The following is a 17,464-nucleotide window of genomic DNA, read 5'->3' as shown; positions in this document are numbered from 1 at the left end:
TACCCGTTGACACTTAAGAAATGACCCTGAAGCCAACTGTGCACAAATTAACAGTCCTGAGGCATAGAACAATATCTCTTTTCCTTATATGGAGCTTAATAAGACAATGTCCAAGACTGCTAAATAAATCATGTTCAGTTCCTTTCCTTCTTTGCTTCTGTAGTTTGCAAACTAGGACTTCTCAATTTGATTTATTCTAGAGTATGGTTGTAAAAGATTTATGAAGAATGGTGTCTTAAGACATGGCAGCAGAGGGTCTGAGGATTGGATCCAGGTGTCAATCCTGGACCACTTGAACAAGCCAGGGGGTCTCTATATGGAAATTTATGATAATACCATCTTTCTCTCAGGGTTAATGGGATGGTATGCATAGACTTTCTGAAGCAGCTCTCAACCTGTGATGCACTTTAGCATCACCTAAAGAGCTTTTCAAACATATTTGTGCTGAGGTCCCACCTCCTCTAGATTCTGGAGGGGTCCTGGGCATTGGTAATTTTTTAAAGTTCTGTAGGTCTAACTCACAGTCCAGGCTGAGCATCGCTGATTTAGATCTTGGCAGAAAAGTTCCTCTAAAAACAGAAAACATCTCCCAGCACTGGGGGATGGATAATAGAACAAGCATGGAAATGCAAAACTGCTAAGTGATGCTTGATCAATGATCAAATTGTATGAAGACCCCAAGCACACCTTCACGAGGCCAAGACTCCTCCAAACTAAAAGGAAGTAAATGATGGCTAGATTCACAATGAAATTCAGGCTGCAGAAATTTAAAACATTAACAAATTTGGAAATGTATACTATTGCACAGATCAGGGAATATTGAAATGAAATGGGGCCAGAAGCTAATTATATGGAAATATTTCTATTAGCACATTTCTCCAGAAGGCAAAGCAGAGATTGCAACCAATATATCTATACAAGTGACAAGAATATTAAGTTTTCTTTCATTCCCATAGTATACTACCTTTCTCAGTGTGTATTCTGTCCTAGTTCTTGTGAAGGTGAGAATAATATCAAACTCATTAATTGTCTACATTTTAGATACGATAAGACTTTAGTGGATGGTGTTAATTAAACTACAAAACAACTCCTCTTGCTGTGGTGTGCATTCCAAGTTAAAGCAATTAATTCACTCACTTAAACTGATCAAGATTTAATTACCATCACTCTGTGCAATTACTCCATAATTAAAGTAATTTGGTTCATTCCACTTGCTGACAGTGTCATTGAACAGCCATTCACAGAACCAAAAGAAGTGATAATTAACTTAAAGAATAGCTCAGGGCAGTTTTACACAGACAAGTTCACTGTTAGTTATTCCTAAAATACTTAGAATGAAGTAAGGTGTGGGGTGAAAATCCTGGCAGAATTTTAAAACAAAAATAATGATACAAACAAATGACACTCTAGAGGGTTTTTTGTCTTCCCAAAATAAGGTTTCTAGCAATTTAAATATTTGTTGTGGCTATTGTTATAACCTACCCATGAATTAGTGTCATGGGAAAAACAAACAGAACTAGAAAAAAATTAAGCACTTAAATATTGGTTAGGGCTAATCACTGTGGGGGATTAGTGCCTGCTTGGGGGCTGGTAGGTGTGGTACAAAATATACTGGTAAAAAAAAAAAAAAGAACACTCAGGAGTCTCCAGAGAAGAACCAAAAAAGTGTTTCAGGATTACAAACCTCAAGTTTGAAAGAAGTTTTGGGAAACACACACACACACACACACACACACACACACAGGTCATGGACAGGAAGAGTAGTCTCTATTTATCTGTGGAATTTTTTTTTTTTTTAATAGAGGAGTTAACTCACTTCTCCAAGTATAAAAACATGGGAAGAGTAGCTTAAGAATTGGGCTGGAGCATTACTGGGAAGTGCTAGGATGGAGTACAGGGAATGGGGTTTGTCCAAGATCACAGGTCTAGAGCTGAGTGGGAGAGTTGGGACCAGACCTGAATTAAGGCACACCCAGAGACAGATTATATTGAACTGGACAGACCTGAATTAAATTGAATTTCTGGGAAAGGACCAGATGGAATCTAAAGTAGCCTCCTCAAGGCCACGTGAATCAAAATACATGTGTAATGGCAGCTCTGCTAGGATCTAGCAACATTTGAGAATCATTTCTGAAAGCCCTGCTTCTGAGGTAAATAGTCACAAAGACTATAGTAGCCTTTCCATTACACTCTGAGGAAAACATGAGCTTTGGAGGGTGGTCCTTTAGACTCTACTGGGTAGGGGGCAGCTTCTCCTGGATCTTGTGCTCAGAGCTGGAGAGAGGGAAAGGGACACTCATCCTTCTGTCCTTTTCTCAACATTATGTTGATACAACTTTGAAATTTCCACCGTGAACAATACATCCCACGGAGCTTGTGAAAGGTGCCAAGAGTGAGGCGTCCTTTCAGGTGCAGTCGCCTTGGGTTGTCCGCACGGAGGGGTGTGGCCCCGGAACTGAGCCCTCTAGGGAGGCCCCGCCCATGTCTTTGCCATTATACCCACAAGGAAATTAGTTGAACTAAACAGCTCCCTTCAAATACTGAAAACTAGGAAGCAAGGAGAAAACCAAGATCACAGATCTAGGTGGTGGTCAGACCTGGAGCTGGAATTCTTATTTCAAGTCCGCCTAGACTACGCTCTGTCACTGGACAATGACTAATGCAAACTGTACATAAGGGACTGCCTATAATGAAACCCTTGTGTATTTCTCCATTCACAACAGGTCCGTGTATATTTAGAAAATTTACCCTGAGAGCCTTGCCTCCTAAAAAAATTCCTTCAGAAATCCTTTTCTGTCCTGATATTATGTCCTGATATCTGTCCTGATATCTAAAATATTAGGTGTATGGTGTTAAAATATCCTTCAAAGGATAAGACATATACCCTCTGAAGATTTTTACTCACAAATTAGTAAGTCATCTATATATATTTTTTATTAAAATTTTTTTTTAATCTTTATTTATTTTTGAGAGAGAGAGACAGAGACAGAGTGTGAGTGGCAGAGGAACAGAGAGAGAGACACACAGAATCCGAAGCAGGCTCCAGGCTCTGAGCTGTCAGCACAGAGCCTGATGCGGGCTTGAACCCAGGAACCTCAAGATGATGATCCGAGCAGAAGTCGGATGCTTAACCAATTGAACCACCCAGGCACCCCTCTTTTTACTTTTTAAATGTGGCTACCAGTGAATTTAAAACTATGTATGTGGTTTGCATTATATTTCTATGGGACAGCACCTCTCTTGAATGTTGGCAAAAGACTTTAATAATGTGGAAAATGGTGGACATTTTAAATGAGAAGATAAAGGAATCCAGGAAGGGAATGATATGGCCACCTGAGTACATATATGTACATTTTAGGAAAAAGTCTGTAAAACTTATTAAAGGTATGAGTACAGAGGGGTGCATGGGGGGCTCAGGTGGTTAAGTGTCCGGCTTCCACTTGGGTCATGATCTCTGCACTGATAGCATGAGCCCACTTTGGATTCTCTGTCTCTCTCTCTCTCTCTCTCTCTCATGCACACTCCCTTGCTTGCACTTTCTCTCTCTCTCAAAAATAAATAAACTTAAAAAAAAACCCAACTATTAAAAAAATGAAGTATAAGTATACAGAATATTTTTGTTAAATGCCCATTAAGATCTTACAGATGGAATGTACCTCATTAGTGCAACAAGTAGTTACTGAGTGCCACCTACTGTGTTTGACACTGGGGTTCAAAAGCTTTACTCTTCTGCTTATATCTCATCGTCCAGAACTGGATCACTAATCACCACAAAGGATAATGGGATTACCAGAGATCTGGGGGGAAGAGTCTACCTTTCTTGAAATCAAAGAATCTGTGCCTGTTACCTGAACAGAATCTGGGTTCTTAAAGCAGGGAGTAAATGTGACAATTGCTGTGTGCCACGATGTCCAGGTTAAAAAATGAGCAGATTCACAGCATTGGACATTAGGTACTCCTTAAATTAATAATTAAAAATACCAACTAGAAAAATCATTCAGGCTCATTCACACTTGTTCATCATCTTCCCCAAATCTTCAACCACAGACATCATTTTGCTGACATGGGATTCTAACAACATGCATTTCATTTAGAGTTAAGTTAGAGGGAAAAATGGTTTCAAATTGGAAAAGATACCTAGAAACATATGGCCGTTTTTTCTTTTTATTATTTTTTAATACCAAGGAAATGGGTATACCTTAGCACAGATTTTTTTTTTTTTTTAATTGGAAGGGGGAAGGGAAGATAGGGAAGCTCAAAGCTTTTCTAAAATATAGGATTTTCTTGGATGGAGTATTCTTAAAATTATATTGGTAAGGATGTATAGTAAGTCACCACAAAGTCTCATCTTCCTGTGTTGACTGATTCAATTATGTAGCTCCTTTCAGCCTGGACTATAGTACAGATTTATATCATTAAACACGTGTCCATACGTACACAAGCCCATCTTTTTAAGGCTTCTAAGAAGGCATTTTCAAATATAGAAAAGAGAGAGGATTCCACTGAATCGATTCAATAAACTTTTCTTACACAAGAACGAAGCACGTTTAGTAATAGGTGGATGTGGACATAATTCATACTAACCTTGCACATTTAATACCATTAATTTGTCAAAACTAATAATATTAATTCATTCAAAAATGAGATTAAGCACAGGCACCCCTTGCAGCCATAATCCGTGACTGATGGCCCTGTGACACGGACAGCACAGCGCCTCCAGCAGAGTGAGCAGCGCACGTGTGGCAGAAGCCAATGGGAAGCCATCTAGTGTCTCCTGCCTTCCGTTGGAAGCATCTTAAAAAACAATTGCTTGTCTCTCCGCACTCCTTGAGTGTTATATTTTAGCAGCCAAACCAACGATTTATATTTAATGACAACAGGGCAGGGTCACACAATTATTTTTCTAAACGGCATTTAATGGAAATCAGCAGGTATGAAGAGTCCAACCAGGCTCTCAAAATGATGGTCGCTGCAGTTGACTTTCTTCCTGACTATGGGCATCACTAAGTGTAGCTGACCAAGAATAGTGCAACCATGCTACACGGTGTCACTCTAAATTATGAAGGACACCTATTTGTCCCTTCTCTTAGTTCCCTCTCTTGCTCCTTTGCAATATATGTAACACTCCATACTTACTTGTCTCCTGTCTTTTCCCTACTTTTATTTATTCTGTAAACATTTCCTGCACACCTACTATGAATGAGCAGCTCTACAAGAGCCAGGCATTCATTCATAGGAAATGGTAGTCTTTCCCCTGGAGGTCTTTGCCTATTGAGAGCTACTGTGGTCCATGGAAAAGAGCATACAGACATGTTGGAGTCAGGCAGATCCAGCATCTAGTTCTGGCTGGAATTAAAATAACTAGCTGTGTGGGGGTGCCTGGGTGGCCCAGTCGGTTAAGCGTCCGACTTCGGCTCTGGTCATGATCTCACGCCTTGTGAGTTCGAGCCCTGCGTCGGGCTCTGTGCTGACAGCTCAGAGCCTGGGACCTCTGCAGATTCTGTGTCTTTCTCTCTCTCTCTCTCTCTCTCTCTGCCCCTTCCCACTCACACTTTGTCTCTCTCTGTCTCTCAAAAGTAAATAAACATTAAAAAAAATTAAGAAAAAAAAACTAGCTGTGTGATCTTGGACAAATTACTTAGCCTCTCTGAGCTTCAGTTCCTCCTCCATAAAAGGGAGATAACTACCTAAATGCTTACAACATTGTCGTGAGAATAAACTGAAAAAAAAAAAAAAGAAAAGGTATGTAAGACAATTAGTACAATGGATGGCAAATGGTTATTATTTTAAAAAGATAGCTAATGTTGTTTTTATTATTGTATAACTTACCCAGCAAAGCACCTGTGTGAGGTAGATATTCAATAAATATTTAGTCCCTTCCTCCTTCATTTAAGATGCTAATTTCTCAGCACTGGCACATTCTCTCTTCTGTGCTTCCCTGCCTCCCTGGCAAGATTCCTCTTCCTACACTCTTGCACCTTTTGTTTAAGGCACCAGTGTTTTGGGAAAAAAAAAAACCCTGAAATTTCTCCAGGCTGAAAAATGTGGGTAAATAACTGATAAGGATGATGGAACTCTAACAAAAGTTTAGTCACCAGCCTGTGGGTAGGGGATCCTGCTGCTTTCATTCAGTGCCAGGTATGGGAGACACCAAGATATCTCTCCCCTCTGGTTCTCATCACCAGCAGGGTTAGTAGAAATAGCATACTCTTACGATAAAAAAAAATGCCCCCCAACAAATAAACAAAAAAACCTTTGGGGTTCCATACTCCACAGCAGGCATTTACTAACGTGTTTTTCCAATCAGAGACAATTTTCTGGCTAGGATTAATTACTGTGATAAATGTAAGAGTTAAAAATAAGCATGTGATAGTAGCACTATTTGTATGTCCTGGGTAAGTACATAATATCGATTTTCTCGCTTCATCCTTCTAAAATTCCAGGAGGTAGGTAACTTATTATCTGCATTTTACAGATGAGAACACTGAGGCCAGAGAGGCTACGCACCTGAACTAATTGATAGAGCCAGGATTTACTGCTCCTTCTGACCGAACACAGCAATGACTGTTCCTTACCCTCTTCTCTAGGAGCCATCTTTGCCAAGCTGAGCCTCCGTAAACTATAATGAAGTGAAATGCAATTTTCATTGTATTATGTGTTTACAGATACGCTTTTTCTTTACAGCCACTTTTACCGATAACGCAAATCACACAAATAAATCTGTTGGGAGCAGCTGGTGACTCACGGCTATCTTTCATGTCTAGCGTGGCTGACAATAAGCTGTGCTTGGCCCATGAGGGAGGACTTGGGGCTTCATTGTGTGCCACAAGGCAGTGTCCGACATTGCAACGTGTGGTTTTCCTTTCATAGGTTCAATCCAGTCTCTATTTCTTTTTCTTTTCTTTTCTTTTCTTTTCTTTTCTTTTCTTTTTCTTTCTTTCTTTTTTTTTTTTTTTGAGGTAGGAATTAGGGACAAGTCAAGGCAAGTGGAGAGCCAGCTTCCATAACGATACCATAGAATGAAGGTGCTGGATTTGTCTGGAAATAATTTGGAATGGGGATTAATGAGACAAGGAGGCCGAAGATTTAAATGAAAAGGTCTATTGGGCCTGATTGTTAACAGTCTTGATTGTCAGGTTCAGGGATTTGGGGGTTGCCTGGTAGCAGTGAAGAGCAGTTGGAGATGTTTAAGACGAAAAAGTCATTAATGAACTCTGAGATTTGGACCACCTGGGTCACAGAGCAGAGGACGGAGGGAAGGTAGAGGGCCTGGAGACAGGGAGACCCATTGAAACAGGAGTCTGATGGCTCACCTTAGGCACTCTGAAGACCTGGATGAAAGCTTGGGCAAAGGGCACGGAGAAGGGATATATATGTATATGTTCAAAAGATGCTTTGCAAGTAGTATGTTGGGGGAGGGGACAGCAGCCCACTGGTTGCTGTATACAGGTGGCAGATCAGGAAGAAGGTTCAAGGATAGCTCAGGGTCTCTAGACCGGAGATGACAATAAGATTTCATCTCTAATGTCCAGAGGATTCAGAGGTGGAGAGCTGGCTCAGTGATCTTGCCACAGGCGCAGGACAAGCCAGGGCAGCTGGGTATTTATCATCCTTTTCAGACTAAATGAGTGGTTTGTCATGGAGTAGCCCTTTATCTTTGAAGTGAAGTCATGTTATTGTCCAATAATGATGATTTTGTTGGTCACCTTCAGCATGAGTACTAAAGATCAGAACATGCAACAAAATAATACAGAACCCACGCGTCATCGGCTGCGAGGCTGAGCTAAAAGATTAGCATCGTGGAATACCAAAAACATTAACAGAATAGGAAAATGCATTTACAGACAAGGGTACAAGTAAACTTTTTCAGGTAATGTAAATGTGAGAAAGCTAATAGAGGAGTCCAGATTCCTCCAGATGTTTTTGAAAAATTGACTCGAAAACTCTCTTTAAAAGTATAGACCCATGCTGTTGTTTTGCTCACCTCCTCTTTACCTCATTGCGGGGGGAGAGAGAACCTTGCCCTAGGGTTCTGGAGAGAGCGGAATACGTGGCACTGGACAGAACAGAGGATATTGACAGCAGTTTATTAGACCCACATACATACAGCTTGGGGGAGGGGGATACCACATGCCACACGGAGCCACATAGGGATTGCACCGGGGAGCAAAGGGAAGCAGCAGGGGCTGTGGGAGGAGCTTCATAGTAGCAAGAAGGTGAGGTGACTTCCGGTTCCCAGAGGAGGATGTGATTGGCTTGTTGAGGACCAGGTGGAGCGCAGCTGGTCTGGCTGCCGGGCAACTAGCTTTGGGAGCCTTTCCCACTGGGTGGCAAGAGCAGGGGAACTCCCACTCAGGACTTGGGGGCCCCCGTGAGGCTCAAAGACGTCAAGGCAGCACATGAAATGTTAGGACTTAGAACATAGCTATCTAGTACGCTAGCCACTGGCCACATGTAGCTATTGAACATCTGAAATGTGGCTAATCTGAGCTGAGATGTGTTGCAAGTGTAAAATACACACCAGATGTTAAGGACTGAATACAAAAAAAGAATGTAAAACTATCTCATTTTTTGTTATTGATTGTATGTTGGAATGACAGTAATGTGGGTGTATTTTAGGGTTAAGTAAAATGTATTACTGAAATTCATTTTACCTGGGTCTTTTGACTTTCATTTCAATGGGACTACTACAAAGCTTAAAATTACATGTATGTTTCCCGTTAGTGGTTCAGATTATGCTCCTGTGGAAGAACACCAGCCTCGCGCTTCCTGTAGACAACTGAGAAACTTGAAATATCTAGGAATAGTTGACTGAAATCTCCGTGGTATGGAAAACTCCTACTTAACTCCTACCGTAAGATTTATTTTGGCCATTTATTCTGGTTATCACTCCTCAAACGGGTCACCTAACAAGCAGGTGTTTTTGGTTTGGTTTGGGTTGATTTGGTTTGGTGTAGCCCTGATAAAATTTCAACCATCACTGACTAGCATTCTAAATGTGCTTATCTGAAGTTACTGAGCCAAACTGTAGCAAAGCAATGCAAGGGTCTGGGAGAGGGTAAGAAGGCCAGTGTCTTGATACTGGGATGTACATCACAGAGGATGCTCTAAACCGTCACACAGGATTTATTTTTAAGCCCCTCATATCGGTTGTGCTGGCCCAATATATCAACAGGCTTCAAGGAAAACTAATTTATACAGGCTTAAAAACATGAGCAACAACTGATCATTTTGGCCACAAAATTGAAACCAGGAAGCCAACGCATATCACGCTACATAAATCAGAATTAGGGTGATTTCACATATTCAGGAAATAAAAAAGAAGTGCTAACTTTGGAGGCAAAAAGCCTGTGGTCTCCAAAGAATGTTTTTCTGGTTTTTAATTGAAACAAGCTATTAGATGCTAATTTTGCAGTTTGCTGGTCAGGAATAAAATGCAGCCAAGGGATTTGGTTTCACTATAAAGAAAGCAACAGTTTGCTCTCCAAGTGTTAAAAATAGCTAGTATGCATTAGCAACAAGCCAGAAAAATCTCCTAAACTAAGGCCAAAGGGACACAGTTTTTGGATATTGACTATTTATAAACCCTCGTGCTAAGGTAAGGGTCCTCATAAAGCTGAGTTCAATCAGCCGGTTCTACCCCAATATGACCTCAGCACCTTGCCCAGAAGACAGTCCTCATCTCAGGGAAAGCTTGGCTCCGCTTTGCCAAAGTTTTGCCACAGAAAAAGAAATACTTCAATCTTACTAATAAATAATAATAATAATAATAATAATAATAATAGCCTTACTGTGAGTCAGGCATTGTGATAGGAATTATACATATACTAACTAGGCTTTACAGCAAATCGTCACAGTTGGTGTTTTCCATGCCTATTTTGCAGATAAGGAAATGAAGCTCAGAGACATTAGTTTATCAGTCAGAGGTACCTTGGCTACAAATAGTAGAATATCTGACAACTGGTGGTTTAAGCAAGTTGGAGTTCACTGGGTTCACGCAACAAGACGTCATGGGGAGGCAGTCTAGGGTCCCTGTACCGTCTCAAAATTCCCAGGGACCCAGGCTCTTTGTCTTTCCACTATGCCATTCTGAGTGTGTTGGCTTGTGTCCTCGGATTCATCATTGCCACATGGCTGCTAGAACTCTGGCAGGAAGAAGGGACAAGGAGGGCAGAGAGGCAAAGGACCCTGCCAGCTGAGGCTGCCTTTCCTAATAAGTTTTGCCAGAATTCACATCCATATCCAACCATCTCATGTCTCATGGCCACCTCTATCTGCATGAATGTCCAAGAAACGGCACTTTTATCTGAACAAAGTTCCCAAAGTGGGATTCTTTTAGCAAGGATAAGGGGAGAACAATTAGGCAAGTAACTATATTGTCTGTCACTTTGAGATTGGATCGTAGGGTGACCCGATTTCAAAACCCATGCATGTGTCTTAAATACTTCGCATCCTCCTGAGGAACCTCTTATTTTTCATATTCCCTGTGACTGGCACATAGCAGGCATCCGAGGTTTGTTGATGTAAGGCACCCTGTTGAAATCCCAGCAAGGAAAGAAGTTTGGGTATCCCTCAAAACTCCCCATGGATGGTTGTGAATGCACACAATTCACTGTAGTTCAAGTGAACAATATTAACATAGTCTCTGCTTAGGGAAATTAAAAAAAAAAAAAAAAAAGAACAGTGAGGTACACTAAGACTTGCCACTTTTGCTAAGGAATGTTTTTTCTTTTAAAGGTTGGGAGAGCATCTACATGAAAAGATGTTCCCAACAGCTAGATTTAGAAAAAAATTCCCAATCTACTCTTGTCTCTTCTATCTAAGCCTTTACTAATAGCCCCAAAGACCTGCCTCAACTCCATTGCATTTAAGTAATAAGCTTTTGGGACTAAGCTTCATATTTTTGCTAAAATGTTTTCTCCTTAGGAGACATGGATTGCTAAGTATATGAAATGAGGAATTGGAAATTAGCAATTGGAAAACACATGAGTGATTTACATGAGCTTGTATATACACACACGTGTAGACATAAAACCTGTGGAAGAGAGGGTTTTCAGAGACAGCAGTTGATGAGATAGGACCCTGGACTGCAGAACTCCAGAAGGAAGAAGCCATCGTGATTATGAATTTCTTCTGGAATGGTGACGCATCCATCATAGGGAAACCCTTCTGGATTAGTCAGACTTGGAGGCAGTCTCACTTACAAATAATCTATCCCACTGCAGATCAAATGTGTGATGGTTTGCCCTGATTCGACATTGTGAACCATGGCCCCTTAGCTGTGAGCTACAGTGATTATTGGGCTCATTTCCTACTTGGTGGTCTGAACTGCTGTCTGTTCGGCATCTATGAGGGATTCAAACTTTGGCCATTCCTTCTTCTTTGTTCCTTTCTGTTGCTTTTCTTTGTGGTAAGTTTCCAAGGGCCCAACTCACATTTTCAGGCCAAGGCACAGTTCAGACTACGGAGCTTCATGTGCTCATGGGGCCGGGCAGGTTTTTAAATTGGCAATCTTCTCAGAGTTGCTAAGGATTAACAAACAAACCCAGGAGATCCATTTTATCTGAAATCAGGGCACTTGGTTACAAATATAGTAATCAAATGGATGTAGGTTATAGCTTTTTCCTTAGATAAAATGAGCAGGAAAAAAAATTGTTTTACTTTAGATGTTAACCCTTGCAGAAATGTTTGAATTTTATCATATAAATAGCATACTTTTGATTCAATTCTATGGGCTGCTTGGTTGTTAACTGGGAATATCACAGCCATTAGAAGAAAATAATTATTGTACTAATTTATGCGTGCTGCTCAACTACATTCACTTTTGATATTTGCTTTTGATTTCACCCAAACTGTAATATTTTATACTGAAAAGTGCCCACATTATCTTCATATTGGGCATGGGGATGCCATTTTACTTATTTTATAATAAGCTAATACAATTTTATTCCATAGGTTTTTATTTTTGTTTGTTTGCCCTTCCCCCTTTCTTTTGATCGAGGCTTTCCTTCAAATTTTAATTTGACAATGGCAATGCACAAGACTACCAAAGGGCTGTTAATAAGAGTTTTGCCTTATCTTCTGGCTTATCAGTTCCAAATTTTCAGTGCAACAAATAGCAGTTTGGGGTGTTTCTTTACGTTGGCATCTGGCTGATGCTTTCCGGAAACAGTCTTTCTGTAGTCAGAACCACACCATCTCAACACACCCTCATCCATAATCCTAGGGTGGGCTCAAATGCGACTAGGCTGTGTGAAATGTTTTCATTTCCTATTGACTGGTTGTGTACTTCCCTTGTGTTAATCCCTTGTTAATGGACACTTTCTTTTAGCCAGCTGAGATCGGAGTTGTGTTGTCTTTGTGATTCTAGCAGATTTTATTACTTGGATATCTTTGTTTTCATTATTTTGAGATTTTGGGATTTTGTCTGTTTCATTGATATTGATTCTCTCAGTTAGAGATGGCCCGGCCTCCCACTGCTTCTGTTTGTGTTTGATCTACAAGCAGTGGGAGGGAATCCTCAGGCTGCAAATGTTTTGGTTCTGTGCTTCAACTGGGAAAGGCCTGGTAAGAGCCATTAGCAGCTTTCTCAACTGAAAACAGATGACTCTGGCTTTAAACCTAGGTGGGGGGGCTTCTATTTTGTCATTTAAACGACCTCAGGTTATTGCTCTGGGGCTCTCGTTTTAGGGGGCAATATGGAATTTTGAAGAACCCTGGCAATCACTTTCTGAGAAATCCAAAGAAAAATACAGTTTCTTTCTTTGGTTATTAGCTCTGCCTCTATGTAGCTGTGTGACTTTGGGCAATTCATTTCACCTTTCTGAGTTTTACCTTGAAAATGAAGATACTAGCCCTGGTGATCTTCAAGTTCTCCCCTTGATTATTAGATGGAAAAGAAATAACATTTCTTGAGCTATTACTGTATGCTTGGGGTTTAAATATTTTATTCAGGGGCACCTGGGTGGCTCAGTCGCCTAAGCGTCTGACTTCGGCTCAGGTCATGATCTCACAGTTCGTGGGTTCTGGTCCCACATCAGGATCTGTGTGCTACAGCTCAGAGCCTGGAGCCTGCTTCAGATTCTGTCTCCCTCTCTCCCTGCCCCTCCCCTGCTTGTCTTCTCTCTCTCTTTCCCAAAAATAAATAAATAAACATTTTTTAAAAAGTTCCCTGAACATAAAAAATATATATATTGTATTCAAATGACATAGTTATTTCACTTAGCAACCATCTTGTGGTTAAGCATTATTATTCCATTTTGTGGGCGAAATAACTGAATTAAAATATGGGTACGTGTTCTGTCATCTATCTATGCTGAGACGTAGTTTGCTATATAACTGCTTAGTACGGGAGTATGTACCTTCTCTCCCATTAGGATTATAAATTCTTGGAGGGGAGAGACCACAACTACCAAACGCCTATTCCAGGGCTTGATTTTAAGGTGACTGTTAAATTCAGTTAACTATAAGGTAACTGAATTACCTTATAAGGTATTATAGGTATAAGGTATTATAGTTATAAGGTAGCTGTCTTATAACTATAAGGTATAAGACACCCCTTTGGCAGCGGCCCAAGCAAAGGGGTCATGACTTTGAAAATGCACTAGCTGTGTGGTTGCATACAGATCCCAGGCCGAGTTCCGATGGTGGTTACAAGACCTTCAATGCCCCTCTACTGGGGAATGTAGCTATTTATTGCCAGAAAGATGTTTCTTTCCACTCAAGATCCCTTTTTAGGTAAACTATGCCTTCATTTATGTATCTGTTAAGAAAGTTTAGGAATTAACTTTAAAAAGAAGTAAATTTTTTAAAACGCTTAAATATCAGCCATCAGTATGGATTTAAAAAAACACTGACATATGTTGGCAAAAATATTTTATAACTGCGCAATTTAAAAAATCAAATCTAAATTGGCTAGAGGTTTTACAATAGATGCAATAAAAATGCTGTCTCAGAAGAAAGCACTGCTTTTGAGTTTCCCCCTTCATTACCAAATGGCAATCTGGGCTGGATGTCCCTGTCTTTGCAGAGGCAGGACCTAGACGAGAGGTTTTTTTACAGGGAGGCAGAGGAACTGATGGGCAGGTACAAGACTGAGACAAGAGAACCGCTTAACTTGGATCCTATTCAAACTGATATTCTCTACAATTTTGTTCAATATGTAGAAAAGCCTTAAGGTGGGAAGTTTGGGGAACAGCAGCTACTAGCGTCAACACTTCAGGTCTGGCCCCAAATTTCTTTTTTTTAGAGTTTATTTATTTATTTTGAGGCTGGGGGAGAGAGGGATGAAGAGAGGGCAAGAGAGAGAATCCCAAGCAGGCTCCAGACTGCCAGCACAGAGCCTGAAGTGGGGCTCGAACTCACAAACAGTGAGATCATGACCTGAGCTGAAATCGAGAATCAGACACTTAACCAACTGAGCCACCCAGGTGCCCTGGCCCCAAATTTCTTTTTTTTTTTTTCTTTCTGGCCCCAAATTTCTAATTCCCAATGAACAAAACAAAACTCCTGTGGTTAACTGAGCTCCTTCTTCATAGAAGACAATTTGGCAACCATGGATTGCCCCTCAGAGCATGCCTTTTGGGGTTTTAATCATGTTATACTTCAAGCTATTTATCGGAGAATTCCTTCCAACCTGTTGCAATTCTGTCCCTGAAAAGTGTCCTAGTATAGCTTTCTCCATCTCCTTCCATTTCTAGAGACAATTTAACAGGGACTTGAGCACGTGTTTTGTTGAGCCACCCTTCAATTCAGCTCAAGGTCAGGGTGGTGTGGTTTGATGCCCTCCTGCCCCAACTACCCTTCCACAGACCGACTTGTCAGGATGCTTGAAGACTTTACCATTAGAACTTCTCAGATGATGATGTTGCTAGAGCTGTCATTCTCAACTCTGATGCACATCAGAATCCCTTGAGGAGCTTCTAGAAATCCCCAAAGCCCAGGATGTACCTGAAACCAATATCTCAGAATCTCTGGGTTTGACACCAGGCAATTCTTTTATTTATTTATTTATTTATTTATTTATTTATTTACTTACTTACTTACTTACTTATTTACTTATTTACCTACTTACTATAATTTATTGTCAGATCAGCTTACATACAACACCCGGTGCTCATCCCAACAAGTGGGATCCCAACAAGCTCATCCTCCCAATGCCCATCATCCATCTTCCCCTCTCCCCCACCCCCCATCCACCCTCAGTTCATTCTCTGTATTTAAGAGCCACTTGTGGTTCAGGCAGTTCTTTTAAAAGCTCCCCAGATGATTCCAATATGCATCCAAGGTAGAAAACCATGGCTTTGGAAGGACTGTGTTTACTGGTCTGTTACCTACAATTTGGAATATATTCATTTGGATACATTCACCTGGAATTTGTGAACCGAAGAATGCATGTGCAACAGATAGAAATAGCTAACACATAGTACTTCCTGTGTGCCAGGCCCTACTCCAAGCACCTACGTTAGTAACTCACACATTGCCCTATTTTACAGATGAGGAAAACGAGGCACACAGTGCTTTGTGAACATACCCAAGGGCATATAGCTTGTGGTGGCAGAACTACAGTTCACACTCAGGCGGTCTGTCTCCTAATTCCATGTTCTTAACCACGGTGCTCTAGTAATTCTCTATAAATACTGGAAAAGTGTTCATTTTATGGTAGAAGTGGTGGAGAAGGTCATCATTGGTGTGGGACTCAATGTTTTCATTTTGTTGAGTTTTTGTGTCACTGAAAATCACGTAAATCCCATTTGCCAGTCCATTTGCAGCAATGACTCATCATCATTTCAGGTATTTAATGCCACCTGCAACTCTATATTAATTCACTAAGTTGAGACTTTTAGAATTCAACATTTTCGCTTACCTCTTCAGCTGCTACATGAGAAAGCAAACTGACCATGCAGAATCCTTTCCAGTGCTTCATAGATTTTATAGAATAAATTATTTTAGTTATTTAAGCTTAAATAATTTTCAATAATTGCCTAATGCTCTCCACCGAGCTTGCTTTTTTTCACTCCTTTTATTGCTTCGAGGCACTCATTGAAAAGGATTTTAAATTATTGCTTAGAATGCTCTTTCCCTCAACCAAAAGTAAAGGGCACTATACATCCAATAACCTGTTAACTCACCTCTTCCATTTAACTTTTCGGAGAAGTTACCCCATGCTTAATATTTGCAAGCAGAGGAATAAAGAAAGAAAAAACTTAGATGTTTGTGATTTTCATGAATCAATGCAAGTGAGCTCCGGGGAATGTGGCAGGGGCACAAAGCAGCAGGAAAAAATTCTTAGGAAAGGCAGAAAGGAGGCTCTCCTCCAAGTACTCTTGGCTGACAGTGGGATGGGGACAGAGGCATTGGAAGAGGCCAGGATGGGAAGCCTGTGGCAGAACCTGCAGCAGAGAGATAACTCTTGCTGCCCAAAGCACAGGCCTTTCTGCTGTATCAGCAACCAAAAAACCCAGATATTTAGAGATCTAGATTTTGGATTTCTTGGGAATTGTTCACCAACTCTGCTGAATCTATTTTGTGAGGATTTAAGGAAGAAAAAAAATGAAGGGGAAGGAAGAAATGAAGGTGAGGAGAATACCCAAAAAAGAAAGAAACAGATACAAACCTCAAATATGGCAAAACGAAATGGCACCCCCCCAAAGTCTACGTATTATCTATAATGACTCTATTTCTAAACTTTTCAACAAATAGCTAGAATTTGTCTTACCTTCTTTTCTGTTCTTTTTTTAGTTTTGAAAGGTAAGAGATGACTGATTCTTGGTCTAGAAATTTTCTGGGGATAGGGTGGGAAGAGAAGGGAAGTTTGGATCACCGTGAGATAAAACTTGCCCAAGTGTTCTAAACTCACCTCCTTGAAATAGACAAAACATTTCACATCTGGTGGAGATGTGATAGTGGCGAGGGCAGCATTTAGTACTCTATGAACAAAATTCTGGCAAAGAAACTCAGACCACATCCCTCCAGGAGTCCATCCACCCTTTATATGTATTCTCGTAGTATCAACAAGGAAATTTTGAAGTAAAAAAGTTGCTTTCCCTAAAATTGTCTTCACAGGTTATGATGCTCCTTGAGGGCAGGAATGCTATTTAATTCCAACATTTGTTTTCTCTTCCTCCCTCTTCTTATTTTTTTAAAAAGGTTTTAAAACAATTTGTTTAGAGAAGTTTTAAGTTTACAACAAAATGGAGAGGAAGGTACAGACATTATCCTTGTCATTCCTGCCCCCACACGTGCATCATATCCCCCATCATCGCTGACCAGAATAGGATGTTTTTAACCAAGGATGAACCCACACTGGCACACCATAATCACCCAAAGTCCATAGATTACCTTTTGGGTTTAGTGTGGGTATCGTACCTTCTATGAGTTTGGAGAAGTATAATATAATATCACACTGAGTATTTTCACTGTCCTAAACATCCTCTGTGCTCTGCCCATCATCTCTGTCCACCCC

This window comes from Herpailurus yagouaroundi, unplaced genomic scaffold (genome assembly GCF_014898765.1).
Source record: "Herpailurus yagouaroundi ecotype Mexico unplaced genomic scaffold, PumYag 141, whole genome shotgun sequence".
Taxonomy (NCBI): Eukaryota; Metazoa; Chordata; class Mammalia; order Carnivora; family Felidae; genus Herpailurus; species Herpailurus yagouaroundi.
This window is presented reverse-complemented; position numbering follows the sequence as displayed.